The sequence below is a fragment of the Ranitomeya variabilis genome, chromosome 3, assembly GCF_051348905.1.
Source record: "Ranitomeya variabilis isolate aRanVar5 chromosome 3, aRanVar5.hap1, whole genome shotgun sequence".
Classification (NCBI taxonomy): domain Eukaryota; kingdom Metazoa; phylum Chordata; class Amphibia; order Anura; family Dendrobatidae; genus Ranitomeya; species Ranitomeya variabilis.
In genome coordinates, this window is record NC_135234.1 from 365,262,929 (window position 1) to 365,276,095 (window position 13,167).

The window sequence follows — 13,167 nt, forward strand, 5'->3', positions numbered from 1 at the left end:
CATGGCATTTACGTGAAATACTTGGCACTTAAATACGTGGCACTTATATACGTGGCACTTAAATACGTGGCACTTAAATACGTGGCACTTAAAAAACAAGGCTGGTGTCGTTTTGCACATGTCTGGAAACGCTGAAGTGTGGTGGGACTGCTTTCTGTGCTTCTCAGGTAAATTATATACCATATTGTTTGTCAATGGGTTTTCACATTAGTATAGTCGCCTGCGTTTAGCCAGCTCAGAGGTTTACATTATGTATTTATCTTGACTGCCTGCAATTATTGTTATTCCTCTGGTGATTGCATTCCCATTGCATGGTGTGCACTTCAGCGTTTCCAGACATGTGCAAAACGACACCAGCCTTGTTTTTTCCTATGTCTCCTACCTTGTCAATTTTTCCCTAAATAAAGTATTTCTTATATTTATAATATAATATTGCCTTTGGGGTTTTTTTGATCGTGTGTTTGCTGCGTTTTTTTGGTTCATTAAGTTGCGATTACCCCCCAACATCCAATGATATGGTCCACAATACAATATAATATTTTCTACTCTATGAAATTTAGGTGGGCATGTGTCTTATGAAGGTGTTATGTTGTTGTATAGCCTAGTAGCAGAGTCTGAGCTGAGTAGTTCCTTTTTTGTCTGTCCCCTGTGCGTATCTTCCCCTGTGTGTTACCATCTGCAGTGGCGAGACTAGCGTCTAACCAAGGTTTATAGAGGTGATAGTCAGGGACTAGGCAGGTGAAGGCAGCGGAGATAAGGACCTGCAAATGGCATAAGGGAAGCTTAGGGACAGGCACAGGTTGGCATCAGGAGATGTATCATTCCCTGCTCCCTAACAATAGGGCCTTCCTCACCTTTTTCCATCCCATTTTGTTTATATGCTGTGCCATCCCCCGGAGTTACCCGTGTCTGAGCGTGATAGCTGATCATCCTCCTCCTGCAATCCAAAATTCGAGGATCACATGATTGCTGCCTCCTAAATTACTGTCCACTTTTACTTCCTCAACTATTTCTTCCCTGTTGGTAAGAGTTAGGTCCAAGACTGCAGAACCTATTTGTAATAATTATAGGGGATAACTCAGGAGACTCTTTGCGTGGAACAAGACAACTACAGGACACAGTTTTATAAGTGGTAAAGTCTATATTATCACACGGTGATTCAAACAGATGCAGAGAGAAACTCAAGTCCACAACACGGTGCAAATAATAAACGCAGCTTAGCAGCCTATAGGAAACTTCAGAGGAAAATGCAATCAAGCAGAAAGTCTTTGAAGCACAGTTATTCTTGAGGATACTTGAGGCAGTTCAAATCATATCTTAGCTCAACCAGGGAGGCCTGGTTAATAGTCTCAGGTTATTGCAAAGCAGCAACAGCTTACATGACCAGCAAATGCAGATGGAAGTAAACACGAACAGCAGATGAAGGAGGATTACTGGAAACTTGTGTATGCAGCAGGAACTCAGAGCAGAGTAGCAGGATCACCACACAGGTTCACAGGAGCAGGTGTATAGCCAGGGAGTAATCAGAGGTCAGGAGCTGGATGCAAGGCAGAATACTCTAGCACAGACTGAAGGCTGGGGTGGAGTTTTATAGCAGGAGACACAGTGCACATGAGACCAAAGACGCCATCTTGAAAAAGGACAGTAATGCACAAAAGGTAAAAAATTTTCAGAGTCCTGACATTACTCCCTCCTTAGAAGCAGCCTCAGGACGATCCTGGACCTGGTTTCTCAGGGAATCTCTGATGAAAACTAGAAATCTTCTGTTGGGCATTGATGTTTTCCACAGGTTCCCAAGAGTCTTCCTCAGGGGGGATATCCCTGCCATCTTATCAGATATTGGAGCCGATTCCTGCGAATCCTGGAATCAATAATTTCCTCCTCCACGAATTGTTCTTGCCCATCAATCACCACAGGCTGTGGAGGTGGCACAACACGTCCCTGGAAGGTATTAGGAGATACAGGCTTTAGTAAAGATACATGAAAAACTGGCTGTACATTCATTGTCCTAGGCAGCTTCAGCCGCCAGGCCACAGAGCTCACAATACCGTTGATCTTGAAAGGGCCAATGAATTTCTGTCCAAGTTTTTGTGAAGGAACGTTTAACTTCAGATTCTTAATTGCTAACCACACGGAATCTCCTACCTTGAACATGGGTGCAGGTTTACGGAATCTATCAGCCGATCTCTTATAACGTTCTTGAGCTGTGGTCAGGGATTCCTTCAGAACCTCCAGATTCTGTCTCATCGCAGTCAGCCTTTCCTCCACTGCCGGAACCAGATAATTAATTGGAGACCTAGGTAAAATACACGGATGATAACCCAGATTGGCAAAGAAAGGTGTAAATTTAGTGGAGGCGCTCTGAGAATTATTATATGAAAATTCGGCTAACGGCAACAACTCCAACCAATCATCCTGGAGATGGCTGACATAACATCTTAGATATTGTTCCAGCATCTGGTTGGTACGCTCAGTCTGACCATTTGTCTGGGGATGGTAAGCAGAAGAGAGACAGACATTAATATTGAGTGCAGAGCAAAACCCCTTCCAGAATCTTGAAGTGAACTGTACTCCACGGTCAGAGATGATCTCATCTGGAATCCCGTGCAACCGAAAGACATTCTGTATAACCAAGTTCACTGTATCTTTAGCTGAGGGGAGGCCGGTGCACGGAACAAAATGAGCAGCTTTAGTCAGGCGATCAACTACCACCATGATTGTATTCATGCCCCCCGATGTAGGCAGCTCCACAATAAAGTCCATTGATATAGACCCCCAAGGGCGGGACGGAACAGGTAATGGTTGTAGAAGACCCGTAGGTGCCACATGAGGAGTCTTGTAACGGGCACATACCTCGCAAGAGAGAACATAGTCCTTGGTATCCTTCAGGCAAGTTGGCCACCAGAAGAATCGGCTCAGGAACTCTTGTGTCTTCTGTACCCCCCTGTGACCAGCCAACTTGGAGTCATGTACCAACTTGAGGATCTGCAGACGAATGACCTCCGGGACGTAGATACGTCGATCTCTGAACCACATGCCACCCTTAAAGACAAGATTAATATCTACAGGTGGGTTGGCCAGAAATACATCACCTTCATAGGCCTCCCTGCACTCCTTCCACAAGTCCTGATAGTGGATAACTCCGATGAAATTGGCATCAGGTAGAATGGTCTTGGACGGGGCTCCAGGTACGGAATCCGCAGCATGGATTTGGGATAAAGCATCAGCCTTCCCATTACGAGAACCTGGACGGTACGAGATAACAAAGATAAATTGATTTAAAAATAAATTCCAACGAGCCTGACGAGGAGAAAGACATCTAGCGGATCTAAGGAACTCTAGATTGCGATGGTCAGTTAGCACTATGATCTGTTGTGCAGCTCCTTGCAGATGATGCCTCCATTCTTTGAAAGCCGCAATAATAGCCAGCAATTCCTTGTCTACCACATCATAATTCTTCTCTGCTGAGGTTAGTCTATGGCAAAAGAAAGCACAAGGATGTAGCAGACCCTTCTCTCCAGTTCTTTGGGAGAGAATAGCCCCCAAAGCATTATCAGAAGCGTCCACCTCCACAATGAAAGGAAGTGTTGGATCTTGGTGTATCAACAGCGGTGCTGATGTGAAACAGACTTTAGGCCGATCAAAAGCTTCTTGAGCCTGTGATGACCACTTAAAGGGCTTTTCCTTCTTTGTCAAGGAAGTTATGGGACGGACAATATCAGAAAAATTTCGAATGAAGCGTCTGTAGAAATTTGCAAAACCAATAACACGTTGGACCTCCTTAACATTCTTGGGTATCGGCCAGTCAAGGATAGCCTGAATCTTACCAGATTCCATGTTCAGCCCCTGGGGAGAGATGATATAACCTAAGAACTGGATCTCAGAACGATGGAACTCGCATTTCTCTGGCTAAATATACAGATGGTTCTCTTTCAGATGTCTTAAAACAGTTTTGACATGTTCTTCATGTTCCTGTAGAGAGTCAGAAAAGATTAGTATATCGTCCAAATAGATCACTACAAACTGGTCCAACAAATCTCTGAAAATGTCATTAGCAAGGTGTTGAAATGCTGCAGGGGCGTTACAAAGCCTGAAGGGCATCACAAGAGATTCAAAGTGTCCATACCGGCATCTGAATGCTGTCTTCCACTCATCCCCTGGACGCATACGCACTAAATTATAAGCCACACAAAGATCCAGTTTAGAGAACACCTTAGCATGGCGGACTCTTTCCAGTAATTCGGGAATCAGAGGAAAATGGTAACGGTTTCGTACGGTTACCTTATTGAGTTCTCGATAGTCAACACAGGGACTCAGGGTCCCATCCTTCTTCTTTAGAAAAAAGATAGGTGCCCCTGATGGTGAGGAAGAAGGACGTATAAAGCCTTTGGCCAGATTTTCATCAATATACTCTTTTATGGCTTGAAGCTCAGGTGCCGCCAAAGGGTATACGTTACCAAAAGGAATAGCTGCCCCGGGAAGCAGCTCAATGGGACAGTCATAATGCCTGTGTGGTGGAAGCTGATCTGCATTCTTCTTGTCACAGATGTCAGAGAACTCTTTATAAGCTGGAGGTAAAGAAAATACCTGTACATGTGGCTCCGTAGCCGTGGACTCAGGGACAGCTTCTGTTAATGCTGAGTTGCTCCTTGTTGGGAAGATAATCTCCTTGGTCTCCCAGTTGGTAATTGGGTTCTGAGAACGCAACCAAGGAATGCCTAAAATCATAGGAAAATGAGAAGAAATTAGCAAGAAAGAAAGTTGCTCCTGATGATTAGGCTCCAACAAAATTTCAAGGGGTACGGTCTCCTGATCCACAGGCCCAGAGATTAAAGGTGACCCATCCACTGTTTCCATGGTAATTGGAGAGGATCTTTGCTGAATTCTAATACCATGTTCCTTGGCAAATGCAATATCCATGAAATTGCCACCTGCACCAGAGTCAATCATAGCTGCACTGGAAATCCACTGTCCTGAACACAGGATCTTAATAGGGAGAGAACAGTGAGAGTTTTTTCCTTCAGCTCCTTGGGGGGTGAAGTCATAGAAAGTGAATGGAATACAGCGTTTAAAGACAGGCTACATTCAGAGATGTCAGATTCATCATCACAGTTGTCATACTCCCCTATTGCTGCTATCACCTTGTTAGGCCGTCTAGTGTTATGATGACCTGGTGGTTAGGAGCACTAGGAATGACCTGATGAGCAAACTAGTAATACAGGACAAGCTCTGGGAAGTGGGAGCTCTGCTGACCGCAACCCCTAATCCTATCGCAACAACTAGAATTAGCCGTGGAGCGTACCTGACTCTGCCTAGACGCCTCTTCACAGCCTAAGAGCTAACTACCCCTAAAGATAGAAAATAAGGCCTAACTTGCCTCAGAGAAATTCCCCAAAGAAATAGGCAGCCCCCCACACGTATTGACTGTGAGTTAAGATGGAAGTCACAAACACAGGAATGAAATAGGTTTCAGCAAAGGAGGCCAGACTTAACTAAACAGACTTGAGGATAGAAAAGGTATCTTTGCGGTCAGCATAAAAAACTACCAAAAACCACGCAGAGTGTGCAAAAGAGACCCCGCACCGACTCACGGCGTGGAGGTGCCACTCTGCATCCCAGAGCTTCCAGCTAGCAAGGCAGAATCATGATAGCAAGCTGGACAAGAAAACAGTGGTAAACAAATAAACTAGCAGGGACTTAGCTTTTGCTGGAGTAGACAGGTCATCTGAAAGATCCAAGAGCAAACTGAACCAGTACTAGGACATTGACAGCTGGCATCAAGTAAAGATCTAAGTGGAGTTAAATAGAGCAGCCAGCCTAGGACTAAACGAGGTCAGCTGAGGACGGAACCTCAGAACCAGCAGCTCCACTCACAGCCACCAGAGGGAGTCCATGGACAGAACTCGCCGAAGTACCGTTCATAACCACCGGAGGGAGTTCGAGAACAGAATTCACAACAGTCTAGGACACTTAGGACAATTGATCAAGAAGTGGTCAGACTGGCCGCAGTAGAAACATAGACTTTCACGCAGGCGATGCTCCCGGCGCTCATTGATCTCGCGCCTCTGAACGGAATCAATTTGCATGGGTACCTCCTCCACCTCCCGAGAGGTTTTACCTGCAGGCTCTTTGGAAGGAAGGGAAAAGTTGGAAACACGGTTATATGCAGCAAATTTCTCCTGCCTACGCTCAGTAAGGCGAATGTCTATGCGCACACAATGCTGTAAAAAATGTCTCTAGCTCTTGTGGTGACTCAGAGCAGGCTAGTTCATCTTTTACAATACTAGACAGACCCCTTTTAAAAATAGGCAATTGTGCATAACTGTCCCAATTGGTATCTACCGCCAATCTCCTGAATTCAGTGGCATACTCAATAACAGAACGTTTAGCCTGGCGTAAAGACAACAAAGCAGATTCAGCGGTTGCACGGCGATTAGGGTCATCAAACATTAATGCCATAGCGGCCAAGAAATCATCCAAGTCATTTAACCGTGGGTCACGAGACTCAATCATCGGATTCGCCCAGGCGAGCGCTCGTGAGGTCAGTAGCATTATTACACACAATACTTTGGATCTATCAGTAGGAAAATGGTCAGCATGCACATCAAAATGTAGCATACATTGATTCACAAAGCCACGAAATTTGTCGCGATCACCATTAAATCTGAATGGGGGCAACTTAGGTGGGCCAGCTGGTGGCGGTTGCCCAGAGGGTAAAGTCACTTGTGCAGCTATTTGTGTGCTTATGTCCTGAAAAGCCCGTCCATACTGGGACTCTATGCCAGCAAGTTTGTTTTCCTGGGCTGCCATGCGGTTGCTCAAGTCCTGCAAAGTTTGTCCAAACACTTGTTGATTGTGTTCAAAGCTTCCAAACTTCTTTTGCAGACCTTCTACATCTTTCTGCAGTGATCTAATTATGGAAAACACCTGCTCTAATTTGCTTTCTGCAGTCATTGTTCCAGCAGTCTCCTTTTTTTTTAGGCTAGAGTATCCTGTAATAATTATAGGGGATAACTCAGGAGACTCTTTGCGTGGAACAAGACAGCTACAGGACACAGTTTTATAAGTGGTAAAGTCTATATTATCACACGGTGATTCAAACAGGAGCAGAGAGAAACTCAAGCCCACAACACTTGGTGCAAATAATAAACGCCGCTTAGCAGTCTATAGGAAACTTGCACATTGAAACTTTGCAAAACAGCAAATGCAGATGGAAGTAAACACGAACAGCAGATGAAGGAGGATTACTGGAAACTTGTGTATGCAGCAGGAACTCAGAGCAGAGTAGCAGGATCACCACACAGGTTCACAGGAGCAGGTGTATAGCCAGGGAGTAATCAGAGGTCAGGAGCTGGATGCAAGGCAGAATACTCTAGCACAGACTGAAGGCTGGGGTGGAGTTTTATAGCAGGAGACACAGTGCACATGAGACCAAAGACGCCATCTTGAAAAAGGGCAGTAATGCACAAAAGGTAAAAAATGTTCAGAGTCCTGACACTATTGTTCCCTCTTCTACCTTTTGAAAACTTAAAGTTGCCAGCAAGAGAAGATAAGAATTCTCTGGACACATTACATTTGCCTGAGATAGAATTGCAACAAATATCTAAATTGTTAAAATCTCCCATGATCACTTGGTTGTACTTTTTAGAGAACAGAGACATCTGATGTAAAAAGAGTTGATCCGTATGTTCAGTCTGTCCAGGTGGCCTATAGTAAACACCTACAATAGTGTCCTTTCTGTTCTTCTCTCCTTGTATTCTTACCTAAGTGTTGTGAAATTGGATTCTGGGCTCCCCCGGTGGCCACTTGTGGAATTGAACTTGTGTGCATCATCCCCTCTGTTCACCTGCTCCTATCAGGATGTGGGAGTCGCTATATAACCTTGCTCCTCTGTCAGTTTCTTGCCGGTCAACAATGTAATCAGAAGCCTTCTGTGCTTGTTCCTGCTACTAGACAACTCCCAGCTAAGTTGGACTTTTGTCCTTGTGTGTTTTTGCATTTTGTTCCTGTTCACAGCTGCTGTTTCGTTACTGTGTCTGGAAAGCTCTTGTGATCGGAAATTGCCACTCTGGTGTTATGAGTTAATGCTAGAGTCTTAAAGGAATTTCTGGATGGTGTTTTGATAGGGTTTTCTGCTGACCATGAAAGTGTCCTTTCTGTCTTCCTGCTATCTAGAAAGCGGACCTCGATTTTGCTAAACCTATTTTCATACTACGTTTGTCATTTCATCTAAAATCACCGCCAATATATGTGGGGGCCTCTGTCTGCCTTTTGGGAAAATTTCTCTAGAGGTGAGCCAGGACTGTCTTTTCCTCTGCTAGGATTAGGTAGTTCTCCGGCTGGCGCTGGGCATCTAGGGTTAAAAAACGTAGGCATGCTACCCGGCCACTTCTAGTTGTGCGGCAGGTTTAGTTCATGGTCAGTATAGTTTCCATCTTCCAAGAGCTAGTTCTCATATATGCTGGGCTATGTTCTCTCGCCATTGAGAATCATGACAGTTTGACCGGCCCAAAAAAGGGTTAAATTACTGGCTGAGAAAGGAGAGAAAAAAGAAGTCTGCTACAATTTTTTTTTTTTTTTTTTTTCCTCTAGTTCTGAGTGTGCTCTTAATTGAATCACTTGCTAGTCTGCCTATACTGCAGCCTTCCTCTATTTCTCTCCTTCTAATCCTTGAATGGCTCTGTGTTCACCTGTTTCAAATGGATCTTCAGAGTGTAGCTACAGGTTTGAATAATCTCGCCACAAAGGTACAAAATTTGCAAGATTTTGTTGTTCATGCACCTATGTCTGAGCCTAGAATTCCTTTGCCTGAATTCTTCTCGGGGAATAGATCTCACTTTCAAAATTTTAAAAATAATTGCAAATTGTTTTTGTCCCTGAAGTCTCGCTCTGCCGGAGACCCTGCACAGCAGGTCAGGATTGTAATTTCCTTGCTCCGGGGCGACCCTCAAGACTGGGCTTTTGCATTGGCACCAGGGGATCCTGCGTTGCTCAATGTGGATGCGTTTTTTCTGGCCTTGGGGTTGCTTTATGAGGAACCTCATTTAGAGCTTCAGGCGGAAAAGGCCTTGATGTTCTTGTCTCAGGGGCAAGATGAAGCTGAAATATACTGCCAAAAATTCCGCAAATGGTCTGTGCTTACTCAGTGGAATGAGTGCGCCCTGGCGGCGATTTTCAGAGAAGGTCTCTCTGATGCCATTAAGGATGTTATGGTGGGGTTCCCTGTGCCTGCGAGTCTGAATGAGTCCATGACGATGGCTATTCAGATCGATAGGCGTCTGCGGGAGCGCAAACCTGTGCACCATTTGGCGGTGTCTACTGAGAAAACGCCAGAAAATATGCAATGTGATAGAATTCTGTCCAGAAGCGAGCGGCAGAATTTTAGACGAAAAAATGGGTTGCGCTTCTATTGTGGTGATTCAACTCATGTTATATCAGCATGCTTTAAGCGTACTAAGAAGCCTGACAAGTCTGTTTCAATTAGCACTTTACAGTCTAAGTTTATTCTATCTGTGACCCTGATTTGTTCTTTGTCATCTATTACCGCGGACGCCTATGTCGACTCTGGCGCTGCTTTGAGTCTTATGGATTGGTCCTTTGCCAAACGCTGTGGGTATGATTTGGAGCCACTGGAGGCTCCGATACCTCTGAAAGGGATTGACTCCACCCCATTGGCTAGTAATAAACCACAATACTGGACACAAGTGACTATGCGTATTAATCCGGATCACCAGGAGGTTATTCGCTTTCTGGTGCTGTATAATCTACATGATGTTTTGGTGCTGGGATTGCCATGGCTGCAATCTCATAACCCAGTCCTCGACTGGAGAGCTATGTCTGTGTTAAGCTGGGGATGTAAAGGAACTCATGGGGACGTACCTTTGGTTTCCATTTCATCATCTATTCCCTCTGAGATTCCTGAATTCTTGTCTGACTTTCGTGACGTTTTTGAAGAACCCAAGGTTGGTTCACTACCTCCGCACCGGGAGTGCGATTGTGCCATAGACTTGATTCCGGGTAGTAAATACCCTAAGGGTCGTTTATTTAATCTGTCTGTGCCTGAACACGCTGCTATGCGAGAATATATAAAGGAGTCCTTGGAAAAGGGACATATTCGTCCTTCGTCATCTCCCTTAGGAGCCGTTTTTTTCTTTGTGTCTAAGAAAGACGGCTCTTTGAGGCCGTGTATTGATTATCGACTTTTGAATAAAATCACGGTTAAATATCAATATCCGTTACCACTGCTTACTGATTTGTTTGCTCGTATAAAGGGGGCCAAGTGGTTCTCTAAGATTGATCTCCGTGGGGCGTATAATTTGGTGCGAATCAAGCAGGGGGATGAGTGGAAAACCGCATTTAATACGCCCGAGGGCCATTTTGAGTATTTGGTGATGCCTTTTGGTCTTTCTAATGCCCCTTCAGTCTTCCAGTCCTTTATGCATGACATTTTCCGCGATTATTTGGATAAATTTATGATTGTGTATCTGGATGATATTCTGATTTTTTCGGATGACTGGGACTCTCATGTCCAGCAGGTCAGGAGGGTTTTTCAGGTTTTGCGGTCTAATTCCTTGTGTGTGAAGGGTTCTAAGTGTGTTTTTGGGGTTCAAAAGATTTCTTTCTTGGGATACATTTTTTCCCCCTCTTCCATCGAGATGGATCCTGTCAAGGTTCAGGCTATTGGTGATTGGACGCAACCCTCTTCTCTTAAGAGTCTTCAGAAATTTTTGGGCTTTGCTAACTTTTATCGTCGATTTATTGCTGGTTTTTCTGATGTTGTAAAACCATTGACTGATTTGACTAAGAAGGGTGCTGATGTTGCTGATTGGTCCCCTGATGCTGTGGAGGCCTTTCGGGAGCTCAAGCGCCGCTTTTCTTCCGCCCCAGTGTTGCGTCAGCCTGATGTTGCTCTTCCTTTTCAGGTTGAGGTCGACGCTTCTGAAATCGGAGCTGGGGCGGTGTTGTCGCAGAGAAGTTCCGACTGCTCCGTGATGAGACCTTGTGCTTTTTTTTCCCGTAAATTTTCGCCCGCCGAGCGGAATTATGATATTGGGAATCGGGAGCTTTTGGCCATGAAGTGGGCTTTTGAGGAGTGGCGTCACTGGCTTGAGGGGGCCAGACATCAGGTGGTGGTATTGACTGACCACAAAAATTTAATTTACCTTGAGTCTGCCAGGCGCCTGAATCCTAGACAGGCGCGCTGGTCGTTGTTTTTCTCTCGGTTTAATTTTGTGGTGTCGTACCTACCGGGTTCTAAGAATGTTAAGGCGGATGCCCTTTCTAGGAGTTTTGAGCCTGACTCCCCTGGTAATTCTGAGCCCACAGGTATCCTTAAAGATGGAGTGATATTGTCTGCCGTTTCTCCAGACCTGCGGCGGGCCTTGCGGGAGTTTCAGGCGGATAGACCTGATCGTTGCCCACCTGGTAGACTGTTTGTTCCTGATGATTGGACCAGTAGAGTCATCTCTGAGGTTCATTCTTCTGCGTTGGCAGGTCATCCTGGAATCTTTGGTACCAGGGATTTGGTGGCAAGGTCCTTCTGGTGGCCTTCCCTGTCACGAGATGTGCGAGGCTTTGTGCAGTCTTGTGACGTTTGTGCTCGGGCCAAGCCTTGTTGTTCTCGGGCTAGTGGATTGTTGTTGCCCTTGCCTATCCCGAAGAGGCCTTGGACGCACATCTCGATGGATTTTATTTCGGATCTGCCTGTTTCTCAGAAGATGTCTGTCATCTGGGTGGTGTGTGACCGTTTCTCTAAGATGGTCCATCTGGTTCCCTTGCCTAAGTTGCCTTCTTCTTCCGAGTTGGTTCCTCTGTTTTTTCAAAATGTTGTTCGTTTGCATGGTATTCCTGAGAATATCGTTTCTGACAGAGGGACCCAATTCGTGTCTAGATTTTGGCGGGCATTCTGTGCTAGGATGGGCATAGATTTGTCTTTTTCGTCTGCTTTCCATCCTCAGACTAATGGCCAGACCGAGCGGACTAATCAGACCTTGGAGACATATTTGAGGTGTTTTGTGTCTGCGGATCAGGATGATTGGGTTGCTTTTTTGCCTTTGGCGGAGTTCGCCCTCAATAATCGGGCCAGCTCTGCCACCTTGGTGTCCCCGTTTTTCTGTAATTTGGGGTTTCATCCTCGATTTTCCTCCGGTCAAGTGGAATCTTCGGATTGTCCTGGAGTGGATGCTGTGGTGGAGAGGTTGCATCAGATTTGGGGGCAGGTGGTGGACAATTTGAAGTTGTCCCAGGAGAAGACTCAGCTTTTTGCCAACCGCCGTCGTCGTGTTGGTCCTCGGCTTTGTGTTGGGGACTTGGTGTGGTTGTCTTCTCGTTTTGTCCCTATGAGGGTTTCTTCTCCTAAGTTTAAGCCTCGGTTCATCGGCCCGTACAAGATATTGGAGATTCTTAACCCTGTGTCCTTCCGTTTGGACCTCCCTGCATCCTTTTCGATTCATAATGTTTTTCATCGGTCATTGTTGCGCAGGTATGAGGTACCGGTTGTGCCTTCCGTTGAGCCTCCTGCTCCGGTGTTGGTTGAGGGTGAGTTGGAGTACGTTGTGGAAAAGATCTTAGACTCTCGTGTTTCCAGACGGAGACTCCAGTATCTGGTCAAATGGAAGGGATACGGTCAGGAGGATAATTCTTGGGTCACTGCCTCTGATGTTCATGCCTCCGATCTTGTCCGTGCCTTTCATAGGGCTCATCCTGATCGCCCTGGTGGTTCTGGTGAGGGTTCGGTGCCCCCTCCTTGAGGGGGGGGTACTGTTGTGAAATTGGATTCTGGGCTCCCCCGGTGGCCACTTGTGGAATTGAACTTGTGTGCATCATCCCCTCTGTTCACCTGCTCCTATCAGGATGTGGGAGTCGCTATATAACCTTGCTCCTCTGTCAGTTTCTTGCCGGTCAACAATGTAATCAGAAGCCTTCTGTGCTTGTTCCTGCTACTAGACAACTCCCAGCTAAGTTGGACTTTTGTCCTTGTGTGTTTTTGCATTTTGTTCCTGTTCACAGCTGCTGTTTCGTTACTGTGTCTGGAAAGCTCTTGTGATCGGAAATTGCCACTCTGGTGTTATGAGTTAATGCTAGAGTCTTAAAGGAATTTCTGGATGGTGTTTTGATAGGGTTTTCTGCTGACCATGAAAGTGTCCTTTCTGTCTTCCTGCTATCTAG

The 13,167-nt window shown here is 45.6% G+C and overlaps 1 long non-coding RNA gene across 1 annotated transcript in view; it reads right to left on the minus strand.

The window, feature by feature from the left end:
* Positions 1-1,135: 1,135 nt before the first annotated feature.
* Positions 1,136-13,167, minus strand: part of LOC143818240 (uncharacterized) — a 45,374-nt gene continuing 33,342 nt past the window's right edge. The window contains exons 2-3 of the long non-coding RNA XR_013224409.1: positions 2,146-2,296; positions 1,136-1,941 (exon numbers count right to left, since the gene is read on the minus strand). This is a non-coding gene — a long non-coding RNA (uncharacterized LOC143818240). The remainder of the gene's footprint in view (positions 1,942-2,145; positions 2,297-13,167) is intronic.